This window comes from Moschus berezovskii, chromosome 14, assembly GCF_049115385.1.
Source record: "Moschus berezovskii isolate FMDL1 chromosome 14, NW_MosBer_1.0, whole genome shotgun sequence".
Lineage (NCBI taxonomy): Eukaryota > Metazoa > Chordata > Mammalia > Artiodactyla > Moschidae > Moschus > Moschus berezovskii.
In genome coordinates this window covers 32540202-32560023 of record NC_142473.1, presented here as the reverse complement: position 1 = coordinate 32560023, position 19822 = coordinate 32540202, and the positions used below count along the sequence as shown (strand labels likewise).

The 19822-nt window shown below is 52.2% G+C and overlaps 1 protein-coding gene across 5 annotated transcripts in view; it reads left to right on the top strand.

Moving 5' to 3' along the window:
* The window catches only part of LOC129554372 (FXYD domain-containing ion transport regulator 6), a 35700-nt gene that overhangs the window by 918 nt on the left and 14960 nt on the right, over positions 1 to 19822 (top strand). Inside the window, exon 1 of one of the 5 annotated variants that reach the window (XM_088842958.1) lies at positions 12419 to 12612. The exons of 3 other annotated variants lie outside the window; for them this stretch is intronic. The gene's annotated coding sequence lies outside the window, so the exon portion shown is untranslated. Of the gene's footprint in view, positions 1 to 12418; positions 12613 to 19822 lie in introns of those variants that run through there. One more of the 5 variants, XM_088842956.1, reaches the window with a different exon arrangement.

Below are 19822 nucleotides of genomic sequence, written 5' to 3'. Positions count from 1 at the left end.
GCACCGGGAGGAGGGGCAGGTAGAAAAAAGGGCTGGCGTTCCAGGGCATGGGGTTCGTGAGAGTGTCTGCATCAATGTTCCTCTCTGCTTGTGTAATCCGTCCTGGCTTCTTCCTGGGGGGCCTGGTTCCCCCCGCCCCATTCCCTCCTTTCCTGGTACCCTGCCCTCTTTCCCCAGCAGGGCTGGCCTTGGCACAGCATTCCCCATTGTGTCTCTTGGGCTTCCTTGCCGAGTTGGAAGGGGCTCCTGGCACTTGCTTCTGGGCTCTTACAAGTGGTGGCTGGTGGAGGAAGCACCCGAGGGTGGGAGCAGGGAGCAGGCGTGCTGGAGAATGGGCCCAGCCAGGCCCCCGCTGCCCACGTCCAGCCTCAGGGGTTGTGGCTTCCAGGGCTTCTCCCCGCCAGTGTGGCCTCTGTCTCCACTTCCTTTGTCTTCTTGGCATCGTGCGCTCTGCCTAGGCCCAGACTTCCAGGTTTGGAGATGGATCAGGGGGCAACCCCTGTCTTCCGTGGAAGGGCCCCCACTCTGGGGTCCCAGTGCCCTCACCGTGCGTACGTGCTGATGTCTATATCTGCTTCTGCTGTGGCCTTTTTCACGTGACCTGCCCAGTAGTTGCCATGGAAACCCCTTTTCAATTCTTAGTCTCCCTCCTTTTCTGCCCATTCCTCACCTCCATATCTCCACCCCTCCCCCCAACATGGTTGCCTAGATACTGACTACCCCTGACTTCTCTGGGTAGGAGACCCTGGAATGCTAGCTCCCACCTCACACTGATGTCACCCCTAGCCACTCCGGCTCCCCCAACACACAGTACACATCACAAACACACCCCAAACATGCACGCTCGCCACACCACCCACACACTCAGACACACACCTACTTGCCACACACACTGCATAAACACACAGCACACACACATACCATATCACTTGTCATGTACACACCAAATACACCATGCATGTACCAAACCACAGCACACAACCCACAAGGCTACACATACACCTATCATTGAACTGTGTGTGCTTTCACACAGACCAGCAATAACATATACCATTGCTTCCCTACACACACACACACACACACACACACACACAGACACACACACACACACTACTTCTTCTTCTGAACAGGTCTCTAGCTGGAGGAGAGAGTGCGGTTTCTGCCTCTTCCAGCTCCTTGGAGGAGCGTGTAGGGGAAGGCTCAAACAGGCTAAGAGGAAACGTCGCCCTGAGAACTCTGCAGAATATGGGGGGAGATGCACTTCAGACTCCTTCAGAGGGGAGCCCCTCTCCTGCGTGCTACATGCAAGAGGCTGGGCATGGACCAGAATTTAAATCTCTCCACACTGCTTCCTACCCGCCTTGACCCTAAGAAAGCCTGAGGCTCCTGGCCCCTCCTAGGAATCTCAGTTCTGCCCCTGAGCCTTCCTGCCTAACACAGGATCAGGCAGCTCCAAGACCTGCTGAGGCTCTGCAAAGGAAGGAGGAAAGGTGTGACTGTGTTAGGAGAGCAGGGAAGGGCAGGGAGAGGAGACAAAGCCTGGAGGAGGGCTGGGGGGAGGAGGAGCCACGAGAGAGGAGCCAGGTGTATTTAGAAAGTGTGGTCATAGTGTGATGATGGGCGGGGAAGGAGTGTCCAGGCTGCCCTCTATCCCCCAGGGACACTTTCCTGCTTTCTCCTTGGCTCCTCCAAGCACATCTGTGTGTCTCAGACAGGAATGCGGTTTGCCAAGGGCTCCTGGATTGCTAGAACTTTCCCAAGACCTGTAGCTTCTCTCCAGGTCTGGCGATAGACTCTGGAGGCCAGGGTCTCCTTTCTGGCCACCTTGTGATCTTTGGACTGACTTGGGCCCCACTTCATTTCAATTATTCAATGAATTGCTTTAAATACCTACTGTGTGTTCATTGCCAGGGTCATGAGGAAGACAGAGTCTCTGACCTCAGAATCCTAGATTTCTCAGAGCCGGAAGGGGGACATCCAATTGGGACATCATGCAGATGGGAAAACTGAGGCTCGGAGGCCACACAGTCCACTGTGGCTGAGGCCTCTGACTCTTCAGCCAGGATTTGTGTCCCCCCAACACTTCCTGTCGCACATCACTTGCTTCACTTGCCTTTTTTTCTTTGTTGCCAGCAATTCTCTGGGGACCACCATGTCCCTTTCAAAGGGTGGGTGCCCTAGAGAATGGGGAGCCTGCTTCATTCTGTTTTCTTGGAGAATGTGGCCAGGAGAGGAGGGAGTAGAGGCAGTTCCCTAGACCCTGGAAACTCCCTGCAGGCATAGGGAAGCCAGAGCATCGGAACCCCGTAAGTCAGAGCCTGGCCCTGTTGGACCTCGTTGGCAGCCATCTGGATGGCAGGCTGTGCCAGACAGCCCCCAGGACTCACTGTCTAACAAATCACTCACCAGCTTCTGCCTGAACACCTGAGGATGCAGACCAGTCATGAGAGGCTCCGCCCCTGCCTGCAGCATAAAGGAGGTGAACCTAGGGGTGCAGACCCAGGTGTAGTCCTGGCTGTGCTCCAAGGGGGAGTGCATTCATATCGAAGATATCCCTTTTAGATGCAAACTGGGTTTCTGGTGATAGGAATGGCTTAGACTGATCTCCAGCAATTGAAAGCCTCCATGATTTTATTATTTTTTTTAGTTTTCGGCCACACCACGCAGCATGCTAGATTTCAGTTTGAACCCTAAAGCCTCCACGATTTTAAACCTCTGTTTTCTCATCTGCCAGTAGAGGGGCCGGATTTCATGATTTCTAAGGCATTTGTTTTCCTCCCAGTTTTTGTAGACTGTACAGTCTTGAAAAAAATCCCTTTTCTCTCCAGCTGCCAAACTGTGCTTATAATTTTATAACACAGGGTTGTAGCTGAGCGGACCAGGGAAGGGGCTGGTCTCTGGTCATCCCTGAGAAGGCTCCCCTTTCACCCTGTGAGACAGGAGATGCTCAAGAATCCGAGACCAAGTTCTTATCTCCCAGGCTGCAGCCCCTGACCCCTCCTGGACACCATGTCCACTTGGTCTGTTTTGCTAGGATAACAGCTGGGGCCTGGTGGAGTCTTGGGAGATGTGGTCTCTGGAGGGACGAGGCCAGATTCATTTGAGTCTATGAATCCTCTGGACAGAGAGCCTTGGGGCAGCTGGAGAGAGTGACAGGAGACGCTGGTCAGGGCTGTCTGTCTCTGATGAGAAGCAGAGTATCTCTGGCTGAAACAAAACCTTGGATCCAATTTGGCAGCATCTTCTCTGCCCTGGAATGGGAAGGGGGAGGGGAGACTCTGACCTGGGAAAGTATGAAGTCAGCCTGGAGCCCACACAGGAACACACTTGTTACAAATACGCGGGGGAGCGGGAGGCTCAGGAGGGGCGCTGGGGCCCAGGGGACCAGGCTGGGGCCGTGGGAATGTGACTGCTGCAGCTCAGAAGGTCTGATTTGGGGCCAGGGATGAGGGAGGATCTAGTTAGAATGACAGTGAACCTCACGTGGCTGGAGGGCAAAGCCAGCCCTTGGGAGGGGACCAGAAGCAAGGTCTTAATGTCATACGTACATCCCTTTAACAGTTGTTAACTGAGTCCCTGCCCTCTGCCAGGCCCCGTGGGCTTTCCAGGACCTAGAGCCATCTGAGATGATGGTTTCATTCCTCTGAGCGCTCCTGCCCGGTCCCTCCCTTAGTCCCCTGCTGACCTCACCCCACCTCCCACCCAGAAGGACCCCCCAACCTCCATCTTCAAGAAGCAGGGCCCCCGTACTCGCTCATGTGTGGCTCACACTTGCACGCTCTCTCCCCTTCTCACTCATACATAATATCCGTACCTGACACACGGCGTGAGCTCACAGATTCGCTGCACCCTCTCACCTTGCCCAGCTGCAGTCTCTCACCCAGACCGTGGTGATGGGCTCTCTCTCCTTTCACTTTCTCAGCTCTCGTGCTTTTAATTACCACTGATCCTGTGGGCCAGTTTTCCAACTTCTCCATTCCTGTTAGTGAAAACAGGTGCCTGGCTCTGGCCCTTGAAGCTCTATGGGTCCCGGCCGCAGCTATTGCACCAGGCACCTTCTCTGTATGATCATCCTGAGTCTTGGACTTCCTACCCTCTGCCTCTGCTCAGGCCCTAGCAGGAATGAACCCTTACTTCGGCCTGCAGAGCAGGGGATGGTCGCCTTTGGAGACGCACAGACTTGGGGTCTAATCTGGCTGCTGACGCTTCCTAGCTTGCTTAACTCTTCTAAGCCTCAGTTTCCTTATCTGTCAAATGGGCATGAGGATTGAGCAGGGCTTAGTTATGTCAAGTGCTTCTTTGTGCCTAGCATATAGAACACACTCGCTAGATATTAACTTCTATAATAATAATAATACTAGTAATGACATACTGTTATTATTATTAGAGTTTCTTTCAATTTTTTAGGACTTCCCAGGTGGCGCTAGTGGTAAAGAACCCATCTGCCAGTGTAGGAGACATAAGAGATGAGGGTTCGATGCCTGGGTCAGGAAGATCCCCTGGAGAAGGGAATGGCTACCCATTCCATTTATTCTTGCCTGGAGAACCCAATGGACAGAGGAGCCTGGTGGGGCTACAGTAGTCCATAGGGTCTCAGAGGGTTGGACACAACTGAAGCGACTTAGCACTCATTATTATTACAGTGTCCTTTGAGGCCCTTCTCCAGTGCTCGTTCTTTAAGATAGCTTTTCCTATTTCTTAGTAAGGGCTTCCCTGGTGGCTCAGAGGGTAAAGCACCTGCCTGCAGTGTGGGAGACCTGGGTTCGATCCATCGGTTGGAAAGATCCCCTGGAGAAGGAAATGGCAACCCACTCCAGTACTCTTGCCTGGAAAATTCCATGGACAGAGGAGCCTGGTAAGCTACAGTCCATGCGATTGCAAAGAGTCTGCACATTTCTTAGTAAATAGACAAACTTTCCTCTTCCTGGTACCCCTGAAATGCTCTGTTGCTTCTTCCCTTAAAGGATACTCCCACTGGGCCTGCACTTAGCTAATTACGTCCATGCCTGCTCCCTGCACCCTCTCCTGCTTCTTCAAAGGCAAGGTCTGTTTTTTCCCCAGATGGGGCGGGGGCGGGGGGCGGGCATGGTGTCAGACATAGAGCAAGCCCAGTGAGCATCTGTGAACTGAACATGTGTGGGAAACAGTCCTTGCCCTCCAGGGCACGTTGAAAGCCCGCTTGCCCCCCCAGGCTGTCTCCCGGCTGTTGCTCGTCCCCCAGGCACACGCCACACACACCTAAAGTGTCCATTCCTTTTGCCCATGTGTCACCTCAGTCTGTCTGTTCCTTTGGTAGAGTTTGAAAACTAGGAATTTGACCTCATTGGAGGTCTGCGGGGGCTTCCCAGGTGGCGCTAGTGCCTAAGAATCCTCTTACCAATTCAAGAGACGCAAGAGATGCAGGTTCGATCCCTGGGTTGGGAAGATCTCCTGGAGGAGGCCATGGCAACCCACTCCAGTATTCTTGCCTGGAAAATTCCATGTGCAGAGGAGCCTGGCGGGCTGCAGTCCATGGGCCCGCAAAGAGTCGGATACGACTGAGTGACCGAGCACAGCTCAGGAGGTCTGGGAAGTGCTTAAGGACTGAAGGAGGGAAGCTGATTCATCGTAGTGTTTTGGTGACTGGGATTTGATGGAGACCTGGACAGTGGGCAGGAGGAAATGGGGGGAGGGGAGCACTGAGAAAGGTTAAAAATTCCTTTAAAATTCCACAGAGATCCTTGAGTTGTTTTGAGCTTAGGTTGGATTTGACTTAAAAGGATAATGGTGCTGAACGTCTGATCCTTCAGTCATCGGCATTAACTGAGCAGCCACTCTGCAAAGTGTTGGAGATTCAGAGAACGCCTGAAGGTGCCTCCCTTCTACAGAGCTCATAGTCTAATGGGGGGACCTGGAGAGAGGTGTGGGCCTTGGCTCTGTGGGGATTGGGGTGATGAGGCATGTAATAGGAAGGAGGAGACAGTATGTTTCCTGAAGCTGAGACAAACAAGGTCAGGTAAACCTCCACGCAGCCAAGTGACCGGGTTCGGCAGGTTTCCAGGTACAGGGGCCCACAGGTCAGGGGTCATCCCATGCCATTTCCACCACCAGGCAAGTCAGTGTGAGTACAGACGCAGTGCCCTGTGGGCTCAACTGCCCACCCAGAGCTGTGCTTCCAAGGTAGTGGGCTGCTGGGCAGAGAGAGTGGAAGGGGCCAGTCAAGCTGCCTCGTACTGCGGTCTGCCTGTGGGCAGGGTCTCATGGGCCTGGCCCCTGGGCCTCTGGTCCTGGCAGCTGCTCTGAGTTTCTGTTTCTGCTGCTGGGACTGTTTGTCTGGCCTTTCTTGAATGGTCCTTTGTCCGCAGGCGTGGGGAGGTGATCCCATGGCTGGCCTGACTCACTCGCTCATGCCCGCCCGGCCTGCCAGGGCCCTGGCCTGGGGCTTCTGTGCACTGTGGCCCACCATCCTGACTCCCTGGAACTGGACTGAGGCCCCCTCGGAGGCAGGGGCATGGGTCCCCGGGCTGGCAGGCAGCAGTGAGTCCCGCTCACTGACTCACTCGGGACAACTCGTGTCCTGGGCCTGTGGTGGGGTCGGCTGCACAATGCTGCCCTGTGTTCTCGCCTCTGGAGGCTGTCAGAGGAAGCCACAGGGTGACGGCTGGCCTGGCACTGCCAAGACTGTCATATTTGGCGGTGACGGGGGACCGGGGTAGCAGCAAGGCCCCGCGACCCTGCTGGTGGGCCAGCAGGGTCTTTCCTTGGGGTCTTTCCAAGGGAGTCTTTTTAGAAACCAGGCCTGCGGCTGTGATTTGTGAGGCCAGTGTGTCGCTTCTAAGAGAGGGCTTTCTTTCTTTTCGTGGTCGGTTCTTTTCCTTTTCCTCAGAATTAATTCCACATTAAAGATAAAGGTGCCTCTTTGTTCAAACAGTAAGTTCTCTGTGCTTGATAAAGGGGTTCTGTCCCTCCCACCCGCCCTGCACAGCCGGGCTGGATTGGGCCTGGGCTTGAGGACTGGGAAGAGCTCTGCGTCATGGGGACCAGTAGGCCCACCCCACAGCCTCCCAGCTGTTGGGGGGTGCCTTCGTCCATGACGGAAGGATGGTGGGGCAGACCCAGAGGTGGGGCTTCTCAAGGAGACCCGTCAGGCCTGAGGGGCCTGGAAGGAAGGGGCCACCCTGGTGGGTGTCAGCTGTGGTGATCTGGGCCAGAGACCCCTGCCCTGCTTGTCAGCGGTCCAGCCACCTCAGGGCAGTGCAGGAATTCAGTGAAGTGAGTACAGCCACCGTGAGCCCCTCAGCCTATTAAACTACCCCCACCCTCTGCTGTCTCCTCAGTCCCAGGCTTTGACTTCTCTATGCTCTTCAGTCCTTCTCTGGAATTTTGTAGTTAGGCTATTAAACAGAATTCTTGATGTTTAATGCTTGTTTGATGAGCATTTATCATGCAAATCAAGGGAAGATGCTGCATTTTCCTCTGAAGCCCACAGATCCATCCATGACCTCTAGTTGGACCCAAAGCACTTGTTTTAAAAGGCAGCTTCAAAAGCCATTGCTGGGTTTTTGGCTCTGCGGTTCTGAACCATAGAAGCCCAGCCCCTATTGCAGAAGCATCGGACACCACCAGCAGGGCATAGGGCTCCACACTGCTTGCCAGGAAGGTGACCAGACGTGGGCTTGATGTGGCTGGGGAGCTGTTTTGTTTTTCTTAACGGAATTAAAAATTTATTAAATTGTTTTTAATAGACTTTTTAAAGAAAAATTTTAGATTTATAGAAAAACTGAACAGCTAGTACAGAGAGTTCCAACACAACCCACCTGCACAGTTTTCCTGATTACTGTCTTACCTTAGTGTGGTATATTTGTTACAGTTGATGAAATAATGTTGATATATTATTATTAGCTAAAGACCATCTTTGTTCAGGTTTCTTTAGTTTCCCCCTAATGTCCTTTTTCTATTCCAGAATTCCATCCAGATAGCCACATTCCATTTAGTTGTTATGTCTGCTCAGGCTCTTCTTGGCTGTGACATTTTCTTAGACTTGCCTTGTTTTTGATGACCTTGAGAGTTTTGAGGAGGACTGGTCAGATATATTGTAGATATACCCTTCAATGGGGAGTTATCTGATGTTTTTCTTGGCTTACGGGTTTCGTGGAGGAAGATCACAGAGGTGAAGTGTGATTTTCATCACACCAAATCAAGGGTGTGTACCAGCAGCATGATTTATCCCTGTTGATGCTGACAGGGAGGGCTAGGCTTCCAGTCCCTTTCAGCACCCCCACTTCTGCACAGTTCCAGAGCCTGGTGATAGGAGCTGTGCTCTTTCCCCTCCTCAAGACAAACATCAGTCTGTCAACCAGCCCTCAGTGGCTGTCTGCACCACCCCAGCTCTTACAAGTCATGGGGTAACAGAGACCTTCCAGCCAGGAGAGCCTTGTTCAAAGGAGAGCGCAAACCAGAATGTGTTGTGTGGCAAGTCAGAGCCAATGACAGATCACAGATGCTCTTTGAGTCTGGAGAAAGAAGCCTGCAATTCAGTCCATGGGCTGGAGTGGCAGCTTGACAAAGACAGCGCTTCTCAGCCTTGGCTGCACATTAGAAGGAGTGTGTGTGTTGCGTGCTCAGTCGCTTCAGTCATGGCCGACTCCTTGTGACCCTATGGACTGTTGCCTACCAGGCTCCTCAGTCCATGGGATTCTCCAGGCAAGAATATTGGAGTGGGGAGACATGCCCTCCTACGGGGGATCTTCCGGATGCAGGGACCAAACCCAGGTCTCCTGCATTGCAGGTGGATTCTTTACTGCTGAGCCACTGGGGAAGCCCTAGAGGAGGGATGAGTGAGGGATTCTAAAAATGACTGATGCCTTGGTCACACCCCCAGAGTTTAGAATTTGGTGGGACTCAGTTGATCCCCATTATTATTATTATTATGCAAAAGCTCTGCATGTGATCCTAAGATGCAGGATTGAGAACTGGACTACACAGGGAAGGGAAGGCCGTGCTCAGTGGAGGGAAGAGAATACTCAGTGGCTTGGAGCCCGATACACATGTGGTGGGGGATGGGAGATCATCTCAGCTGAAAGTACTGGAAGGAAATACTAGAAGGGTAGAAAAGAAATAGAGGGACTTATACGCCAGGCTAAAATGTTTTGATTTTTTAAAGAGTAATTAGGGTACGGAAACACCATGAATACACTTGAGTTTGATAGAGAAGTGATCAGCGTATACATTCAGTGTATTCAATCATACAGTCCAATTAATGTCCGAGACAGATTATAGGGAGAGGGTGAAAGATAGGTGCAGCTACTACAGTTGGGCTTCCCAGGTGGCGCGAGTGGTAAAGAATCCTCCTGCCAGTGCAAGAGACCTAAGAGACGTGTGTTCGAAACCTGGGTCAGGAAGATCCCTTGGAGGAGGGCATGGCAACCCACTCCAGTATTCTTGCCTGGAGAATCCCATGGAGACAAGATCCTGGCGGGCTACAGTCCATGGGGTCACAAAGAGTCGGACATGACTGAAGCAACAGAGCAGGCAGGGACTACCATATTAAGCAAGGTACCCCAACAGTCCAGGGGAGCAGTAATGAGGGTCTGAACTGCAGTGAGCAGTGGAAGAGAAACTTACAGAGATCCTGCAGGAGTAAGCATGGCGAGGATTTTGCCACAGATAGGATGTGGTGTTCTGGAGGCGGGGAGCAAGCCCTGTGAGCTCAGTGAAACTGTAAGCTCCATGAGGCAGGGACTCTATTGCTGCAGCACCCCCAGTGATGACTGAGGTCCTTGGCAACAGGAGGCCATCAGTATGTGTTGTTAATTTGGTTCCTGGAAGAATAATGTTACCATTCTTTCCAAAATTACTCCTCGTTCCAAAATTAATCTCCTTTTCTCCACCAATTTCTCCACCTAAATACAGGCGGATCTCAGCTATTCGGAAATCAATCTAATTCAATAACTTGGGCTGAGATGTAAATAACTGTTAGGATTGGAAGTATTTACCTTTCAAACAAAACGTTTGGTGGAATTAAGAACTCTCTCCTTGGGAGAATGTTGCAGGTGTGAATATATTTTTGAGTAGGGATTGTCTTTATTTCAGTTCTACACCTTAATCTAATTTTGAGCCAGACCAGAAAAAAATGGGAGGGGGTGTGCAGCTTGGCAATCTGCTCTGAAAGACTGTCAGTTGCTGGGCTGGTAGTTCTGTTGGCATGCCCTGTGAGCCTGGCTCCAATGGCCAGGACCTCCTACAACCTGTCTGAGATACTGTCTTTCTTCCCGCGTAGATGCAGATGTTCTGCTGGGCAGAGAGCAGCAGGGTGCCCAGCAGGTACTGTGGGGAAGCTTGGGAGGGGGAGAAGACAGCCCATGCTGGTGTGAAGCTCAGCTGAGGGTGAGTGACAGGAAGACCTGTGAACAGCTGGGGTCCAGCGATGGCTGACGGATAAGCCAGCCCTCCTGCCTCCTAAGGGGCTCCGGGGTCCCAGCCTTCACATCAGTCATAGTGGACAGAACAGAGCTGGGCAGGAAACCGTGAAATGGGAAGAAAATGACATCATCGGTGTCAGCGTTAAAGCTGTTGAATTTTATCTGGGTTATTCTCGTCCTGTTTTTTCTCCCCTGGACTGGGTCAGACCATTTCCATCCAATGAGCCCTGCTTGGTCTCAAGTCAAGGTCAGTATTTTGATTTCCCTTAGCACCCGTGCATTGCTGCACTTGCCAGGGAGGCAGAAAGGAAGAGTGGAAAAAGCCTAGCACACAGCATCCACAGAATTAGGGGCCGATGCCAGCTGTGCCATTGTTAGCTGTGGGGCCTTGGATGAGTAATGTATCTCTGAGCCTCACCTTCTCGAATCTGTAAAATGGCCCCGATATCCAACATCTCCTGCAGCTGTGATGTTCCTTTGAGCTGATGCTTGTGAAGTTGGTAAGTCAGGCGTCTTACAGATGTTTGATGTTAGGGGCATCACCACCATCCCCTTCAGCCATCATGGGCAGGGAGCAGGGTGGGTGGATCATACACAACACGGTTGGTGCCCCTTTGTCTTAGACAGCCACGGGTACACTCGAGGGTCTGAGGCTGAAGGACAGGAGTCTCTCCGATAGACCTTGCTCCAGTCTCCCTTAGGAGTAAGGAGGCAGGAGGAGCCAGGGAGGACCCAGGAGGACCAGGGTGTCCTGGGCACAGCATCCCAGTCTTGCAGAAGTCCGCTTCGTACCCCCCCCAATCCCGGGAGTCTCAGGGCCCAGGCCTCCTAGGGAGACACCCTGAAGGGGCCCCTTGCGGGAGGCAGTGGCTTCTCCTGGGAGGCCTCTGGGTTAGGAAGAAGACTAGGTGTGCTGACTGTGGGGTGGGGCACCTGAGGTCCACCAGGGCTAAGCCTCAGGCCCCTGGCCGCTGCCCAGGAGGCTGCTGGCACAGCAGAGATCCTGTGTCTCCTGTAGGGCAGCTGCCCTGCAGCCAGAGCGGGATGTGAACTGGCTTCTCCCAGGAGCTGCAGCTGTCTGCTGACCCTTCTCTGCACACCCCACCCGGGCACATTTTCCTTTCACTGCTCTTTGGAGCACTGGTATGACTAGGACAGGCAGGGCGTGGTGAAGGCTCCGGGGGAGCCAGCTGGGGCCTCCATCCTTGGTAGATTTCCCCAATCCAAAGTAGATTTCTTTTCTCAGCAGTCTCCGCCTCTCCTTGCTTTGCCACCATGTCCATCCCTTGCTCAGTTTCCATCAGGAGCGTCTTTTCTTTGTTGATCTTCAGTTGCTAAGTCGTGTCTGACTCTGTGACCCCATGGACTGCAGCACACCAGGCTTCCCTGTCCTTCACCACCTCCGGAGTTCGCTCCAGTTCGTGTCCATTGAGTCGGGGATGCCCTCCTACCGTCTTATCTTCTGTCGTTCCTCTCCTTGGCCAGACTCCCTTCTGTCCTGGAGCCTCTTGCTTTTCGCTTTGCCTGCCTCTCTCGCACTTCCCTTTGGGCCCCCTCTCCTGGTTGGCTTCTCTTCTCTGGGATTTCTTTCCTTTTCGGTCTCATTTCCTCTGTCTTGCTTCTGGGTCTCTGGCTGGGGGCTCCAGCACTTGGGGCTCGGGGTCTACGTCACCCGCCTCAGCTGCCCCAGGCAGATCTGCGCGCCTCGCGCCACCTGTCGGCGGCCCTGGGTAGTGCAGCCTGTTTTTCTGGAGAAAGAAGAGGGCCACTAGTGAGCCCCGGAGGCCTTTTGATTCTGTTAAGCCCGGCTCTGCCTGCTTCTGCTGTGGACCGAGGCCTGTCCCCGCCCGTGTTGTGGGGACACTGGAGCTTTCCGGGGGTGGAGGGAAGTGAAAGGAGGCCACTGGGGCCTTTCCCCAGTTCTGTTCTCTGTTTCTCTTCCCCATTTCCCAAGAGAAGCTAGAAAATCAAGGTGGAAGCTGAGGAAGTGGGGGAATGATGGTATTAATAGTATCAGCAGTTGATACTTTAAAAGCACTTGCAGAGACTTCCTGCTGTGACATGGTATCCCTTCGTTGCAAGTGATCCAGACCATTGCATCTGGTTGAGGCAAGGCAGGGAGCCTGTGGGACCGGCCGGAGCACACCTGCTGGGACCCTCTCCCCCGTCTTGTCTTTTCTCCCTGCTTGTCTCTCCTGCCAGCTCTTCCCTGGTGAGTTGCTGCCTGACTTCTCCACATCAGATTCCCCACCTTGGTTGCTGCAAACCCTCTTCTATTGCTTCCAGACTATGTGACACCCCATGAGGGACACTGATGTTTCAAACCCAGTCCTTTTTGCAACAAGGGAGGGGCTGCGATTGGCAGCCTCCAGTAGACCTTCAAGGTTGGAGCTGGGGAGGAGCTGTCTACTCTCCGAAAGGAGATGCCAAAGGGACGGATGTGGACGAGTGATAACTGCTTATGCACAGAGGCTAGTTCATCTAATCCTCACAGCTCCTGAGATTCCTGTCTTACAGTTTCAGAGGCAAAGACTCCAAGAGGTAGAGTGACTTGTTCAAGACCCCAGAGCCACTGAGTAGCAGAGAGGCAGGATGGTGGAGATTCAGAGCAAGTGCTTAGGAGCCAGATCGATTGGGTTTAAATCCAGGCTCTGCTACTTTCTGGCTCTGGGACTTTAGACAAGTTGCTTATTCTTTCTGGTCTCAGTTTCTCCATCTGTGTAATGAGGATAAGCATAAATGGAGCCATTTTTTAGAACTACCATAAGGATTGAATGAGTTAGTACATGTAAGCCACTTACAACAGTACTTGGCATGCCATGAGTGCCTAATAGCTGTTAGGTATTGTTATCACAAGGGTTTCCCTGGTGGCTCAGACGGTAAAGCGTCTGCCTGCAGTGCGGGGAGATCCCCTGGAGAAGGAAATGGCAACCCACTCCAGTACTCTTGCCTGGAAAATTCCATGGACTGAGGAGCCTGGTGGGCTACAGTCCATGGGGTCGCAAAGAGTTGGACACGACTGAGAGACTTCACTGTTGTTATCACAGAGCTTTACAGTTTACAAAGGACCTTCACGTATATTACCTCGCTTGACTTTTATAATAGCCTTGGAAAGTGGGCAGAGGGGTTGGCTGATCCTCCAGATCCCTCCATGCTATGCTGTCAACTCTGACCTAAGCAGCTGCACAAATTCCATACTCTGTTACCAAAAAAAACACCCTCTCCAGTGAACAACTCTATCCACAAGGGAATAGAAATTCTCTCTTGGGGGTGAGCTGGCAGACACTGTGAATTCCACTGTGTCTTTCTATCGGGTGTGTACAAGGCCAGCGATGTTAGGACTTGGTTGGTAATTGTTTACCCAGAGGTGGGAGTCCCCTCTTTGCAGAGTTCATCTGATTCTCTCCGGGCCCGAGCCTTGCAGCCTAAGCCCACTGGATTGGGACAGCAGCAAGGACTACAGTGGCAGCTGCCAGGGACGTGAGCCCTCTGGGAGCAGCAGTGCAGGTGGCCTGTTGTGGCCTTTGTCCCTGAATGGGTGTGAACCCTCCCCTGGGGTGTGGGGCTGGGGGCACTGGAGTCCAGGGCTCACAGCAGGAAGTTTACCCTTCTTCCCTCAGCAGGGAGGCAGACTGAACTGGGCAGAAGTATGGAATCCAGCTCTCATCCACCAAGGGACCATTCTTTCTCTGCCTCAGTTTCTTTCCCTTTAAAATGGGTTTGATGGTAACATATATTTTCCAGGCTATTTTTAAGATTCAATGAGAATGAATATTTAAAGTAGTCAGAATAGTACCTGACCGATACTCTGCTTATCATGATTATTATTATCATTTCTTATATCCAATCCTGGCCCCAAACTGGGCTGTAACTATGCGCTTCCCATCCCAGCATTCTCCTTTCCTTCTCTAGAGTCCATAGAATGATTCCAATGCTCCCAGTAGGGCTCTGTCGCATTGACTCCCAAACTGCCAGTCACCAGCGCCTTGCTTATTCCTGCAGCCAAACTCATAGCTGGACGACTCTCCTAGAAGACTCACCTATCTTGGTTCCACATCTGCTTTCACACTGTGGCCCAGGCTTCTGCTCCCAGAAGTGTGCAGTGTGAGTGGGGACAGGGCTTGTGTACCTACAGGAGCTCCAGCCATCAATGTCCCTGAAGTTCATGCCATTGGCTCCAAGTGCTGCCTCACGTGGCTGGGCCTGCGGGAAGCATTGTATGGAGGCTTCTGCAGTCCAGAAAGCTGCCGCTATATCTTGCAGCTATATGAGGAAAGGGAGTTTTGAGCTTCTGTTGTTGTTTAGTTGCTAAGTCACATCTGACTCTTTTGTGATCCCATGGAGGTCCTCTGTCCATGGGATTTCCCAAGCAAGAATACTGGAGTAGGTTGCCCCTTCCTCGTCCAGGGGATCTTCTTTTACCACTGAGCCACTAGAGAAGCCCCCTTGAACCTTCCAAAAGGGGCCAAAGATAGAGAAGAATCACCTTGCATTTTACAAAAACAGATGATGAAAGTTGGTGATAGCTGATCTCTGGGAGCTTCAAGGTCAAAGAGTATAGGGCACACTCTGGGGATTTGAGGCCACGGTGTGGTCCCTACCTCCGTTCCAGGCCATTTGTCACATGGGACATGAGGCTAGGGACAGACACTCCCCATCCTTAAAGCAGCTTGGTACAGAGAAGGTGGAGAGGAGTGCTGGGCTCAGTCAGGAAGGACCCCGAAAAACCCTCGGGAGTACTTCCAGACAGAGTAGTCACGCAGGTGATGACTATCCTTTTGTTTGCTTTCTTTTTCTCCTGTACATAAAATCCCAAGAGCGCTTTGAATCAAAGCATCGAAGTTGGGAAGCAAAAGGTGATGAGCAGTTTAGAGAGAAGGGCAGCTGCTTGTGAGTGGAGGTGATGGTGTGCTTGAGTACAGAGGACGCCTGGCTGCCCCAGCGGGGATGGGGAGTGGGGAGACCAGGGGGGCAGAAGGGGTGCCAGAGAAGATCAAAGACAACATTCCAGCCTGTGTGGCCTGGAGGCATTATGTTGCCCAGGTTCTCATGAAAGCACAGCACACCTCAAAGCCAGATTATACTGACCATACACCCAAGCCTCATTCCTGAGCATGTATGATTGAGGACCGAAGGTGCCATTCGTGGAGGGCATTCATGACCCTTTCATAGAGACAGATGCTAAGGAGGCTTGAAAGGGCTGCTCGAGCCAGGCCCCTGACTCTAAAAGATCAGACTTCTTGCCTTCTATAATATTTTCCTCCCAAACGGTAAGACTTACTAATGTCTTAGGAATGAAAAGCATCCACCTCTTTCCCCATAAATCAGACCTATTTGTCTGTGATAACTTTTAGTCTCTACTCTTACCCCTTAGCCCGGCCTTGGACCATTCAGATGCCACAGTGATAAGTGTGTGTGTTGCTCAGTCACGTCCAACTCTTTGCGTCCTCATCTACTGTAGCCCGCCAGGCTCCTCTGTCCATGGGATTCTCCCCGGCAAGAATACTGGGGTGGGTTCATCAGGGGATCTTCCTGACTCAGGGATTGAACCCGGGTCTCCTGCATTGCAGGCAGATTCTTTACCAACTCACCCACAGAGCGCAGCCAGAATAATCAGAAAGGACTCTTCTGATCATCTCTTTGCCTCCTGTTGAGAGAGTGAGGCATTGGCCTCCAAGCCTTCTGAAGATGCTTTGTGGACGTGGTGCCATCAGTCGCCTTCCCAGAAGCTAACACTGCCCCCTTGACATCTCACCAACCAAAGGCAGTCTTCATCTTTTTGGATGAGCCACACAGCATATGGGATCATAGTTCCCCAAGCAGGAATCGAACCCATGCCCTCTGCAGTGGAAGTGCAGAGTCCTCATCACTGGACCGCCAAAGAGTTCCCTGAAGATGATCTAATGCAGAGGCAGGAGCCTGTCGGTGCTTCTCTCCTCCCTCCTCACTGCCTCGGTCACTACATTCCTGTCCGTGCCTTGGCTTCTTTCCTGGCTCCAGCCAGGCTACCGGAGCACTCTCAGGCATTGTCCAGCCTGCTTGTTTCCCTCATGGTACTCCTCTCCTCCAGTCCTGGCCTACCCAGCGCTCAGTCCCAGCAGATCAGAGCCGCAGGCAGGAGCTGGGGGTGTGAGTTCTTTGTAGATCATTGGCTACATCACTTCTCTGTTGGCACTTCAGACTCCTCAAATAAAGAGCTTTCATCTCAATCATTCTAACTCACTGGCAGTCATTGGTTCTAAGTCCATCTGGTATACCTCACATCGTGCTTATATCCTATTTATACACAGCAAAATCTTCTTTTAACAGGCTTCTTTGTTCCAAAGATTTGGATACGTCATAGGCTAAATCTTGTCCCCTGGCATGCAGTAACAGTCTAGGGTAACCAGTTAAACAATGAGGCCCAGGTATTCTTAGGGCTTCCCTGGTGGCTCAGATGGTTAAGAATCCGCCTGCAATGCAGGAGACCCAGGTTTGATCCCTGGGTCAGGAAGCTTCCATGGAGAAGAGAATGGCAACCCACTCCAGTATTCTTAACCTGGAAAATCCCATAGACAGAGGAGCCTGGTGGGCTACAGTCCATAGGGTCACAAAGAGTGGGACATGACTGAACGACTAACACTTTCACTTTTCCAGGCATTCTGTGACCCCATAAAGGTCCCCTTCCGGCATGTCCTTTCTAGGGAGGGGGCCTTATCTTTCTTTGGGGATCCTGCCAGGACCCAGGCCTTGGTGATCTCTCTGGGCACGTTTTTGATGGGCTGAACCCTAAGGAAGGCAAGCAGGTGGGATGGCAGGGAAGGGAAGCGAGGCCTTGGGGGCTGAGTGAGACAGAGATGAGGATGAGATGAGGATGTTTCCCTGTTTTGGAGCTTGTGCATTTTAAAGAGAGGTTGTTTCTGAGTTATTTTCACAACAGAACTGGGTATTCTGATCTACCTCACTGCTTTGTGGAATCAAAAATAATATAGCGTGATGCTATATCATCAGCTCGTGGCTTCTCTTTCTGAGCAGCTTTTACCCGGCAATTATGTGAAATTATGTGACTCAATATGGAGAGATAATCACCAGAGAAACTCTTCTGATTGCTCTGTCCTGCACATGCAGAAAAGCAACTGTGCAGACGGCAGAGAGATCAGGGAGGGAAATTAACATGGACAGGCTGTTGCCACCCGAAGTGTCAGCTGTTCACCAGTGTTGAGATAAATGAGAGCATGGAACGGAGCCGGAAAATGAGTGGAGACTGAATTCTTTCTCTGAAGATGCTTCAGAGGAAGCACAAGGTGGCTGGTTCCGTTTTCCAGGTGGGGAGGACGGTCTGAAGGATCTAGAGTTCCAGAGGTACCCCACCCCTGTCTAAAAGGGAGGACTTCGCCAGAGCCCCATCCCAGGGGGCCAGGTCCGCAGGCTCTCCCAAGTAGGGGGTCCATGATCTCACGTGTGCAGGTGGCTAATGTGATGTTCCCGAACCCCCTCTCCCAGCTCCACCCAACTCTGCCTTGCTTTTTCATCTTCCAAAAATTCCTGCCCACCCTTCAATCTACTACTTAGATGGAAATGGGGTTTACCACTCCTGCTACCTCTTAACCTCCCCCACCCCTTGGCCAGCCCTGGGCAGCCTTGCCTCCTTTCTGGGAGAAAGGAATGTGTGGTGGCCGGGAGAGTGTAGGATGCAGAAGGGGCAGTTGTGTGGGAAGGAGAGGAGAAGGAGATAAGAGTTCCTCAGTGCAGCCATGAGAGAAAGACATTCTGTGTCCCTTCAGAGGCTCTGTCTGCGTCCTTGGCCACTCGACTCAGGGGCAGTGCCAGAGGGACCAGCGAGATTTTAGAAAACGGGTGTGGGGGCCAAGAAGTCCCCGGAGGAGGCTTATGCTGAGGTGTGGCTGGCGTAGTCCTGGCCTGGGCAGCAGCTTGAAGGAGGAGAGTTGGTCTCTTTCCAAATCTGCAACAGTAATTTCTTTCAGCTCACTGTAACTTGATCAGAAATGTTTTCTTTAGAGTACAAAGACAGGTCTTTACTCTTTAGCCTGGCATGCAAGATCCTCTGGAGGCTGACTCCAGCTCTCTTATCAGAATTCCAACCACCCACACTCTGATGCTTTACACAACTCGATTATTCACTGTTTTGGAAGGTATCTTATTCTCAAAATGGCAAATACTTGGCAGATGGCTGTCACAGCCCCTCCTGCGCTATGCAGACATCACAGGTGGATGAAGGCCCTCACATCTACCTGTCCTCATTCAGAGTGGCTTCTGAGGAAGCCGCTTCAGGTGGCCACTGCGGAACGAAGTACCTTGACGTGCAACTTGAACTGAACTTGAACTTGAATACTGTCTGTGATCCCTGTTTTCCCTCACACATGGAGAAGGAAATGGCAACCCGCTCCAGTGCTCTTGCCTGGAGAATCCCAGGGAGGGGGGAGCCTGGTGGGCTGCCGTCTATGGGGTCGCACAGAGTCGCACACGACTGCAGCGCCTTAGCAGCAGCAGCAGTTTCCCTTCTCACTGCCTTTGCTCATGCTGTTTCTTCTACCAGAATGCCTTTCCTTTTCTCTTTTCTTGCCCCGTCCCTCAGAATCCCATCCTGCTTTCAAGGTTCAGCTGGAATGTCAGCTCCTCCTTGGAAACATCCCAGGTCCCCTGTTGTATTCCCTGCTCCCTTTTCTGTGCCTTGCCATGCTGGCTACTCCTTGCGTGTAGTCTCTGCCTCTTGTGAAGCTCCCTTCACATTTGCTGAAATATCTTGAGTCCTCTGCTTTCACTTACTGACCCCCGTCTTGTTTGCCTGTTTATCCCTTGCAGAACCTGGAATTGTATAACTCCGTTTAGGAATTCAGTGCGTATGTGTGTGTGCTGGGGTGGGGGGGATTTACTTGAACAAGTCTCTGATGCTGGGAAGGATTGGGGGCGGGAGGAGAAGGGGACGACAGAGAATGAGATGGCTGGATGGCATCACCGACTCGATGGACATGAGTTTGAGTGTACTCCGGGAGTTGGTGATGGACAGGGAGGCCTGTCGTGCTGTGATTCATGGGGTCACAAAGAGTCAGACATGACTGAGCGACTGAACTGAACTGAACTGAAACATCTATGGAGGTAATTAGGTGGAGCTGTGGAGAGGTGTAGCAGTGACTAGTGCTCTGGACCCTTGACCTGTGTCCTTCCTCCTCCCTGAAGGGGCCTTGCTTGCCTCATAACCCCTCTGCTGGCTAGAAGCAGTCCCAGCTGCTGCCCCTGTTCAGGGGAGGGAATTAGACAAAGGCTTGAATACTAGAAGGTTGGAATTACTGGGGAATATTAGATCTGCCCCCCAGAAGGGTGAAACAATAAAGAAAAACTGAGTTTACAGCCAGTAGATCTTCATTAAAGTAAATTCTAAGATGTTCTGCAGGAACAAAGAAAAATGGCTTGATGGATGCCTG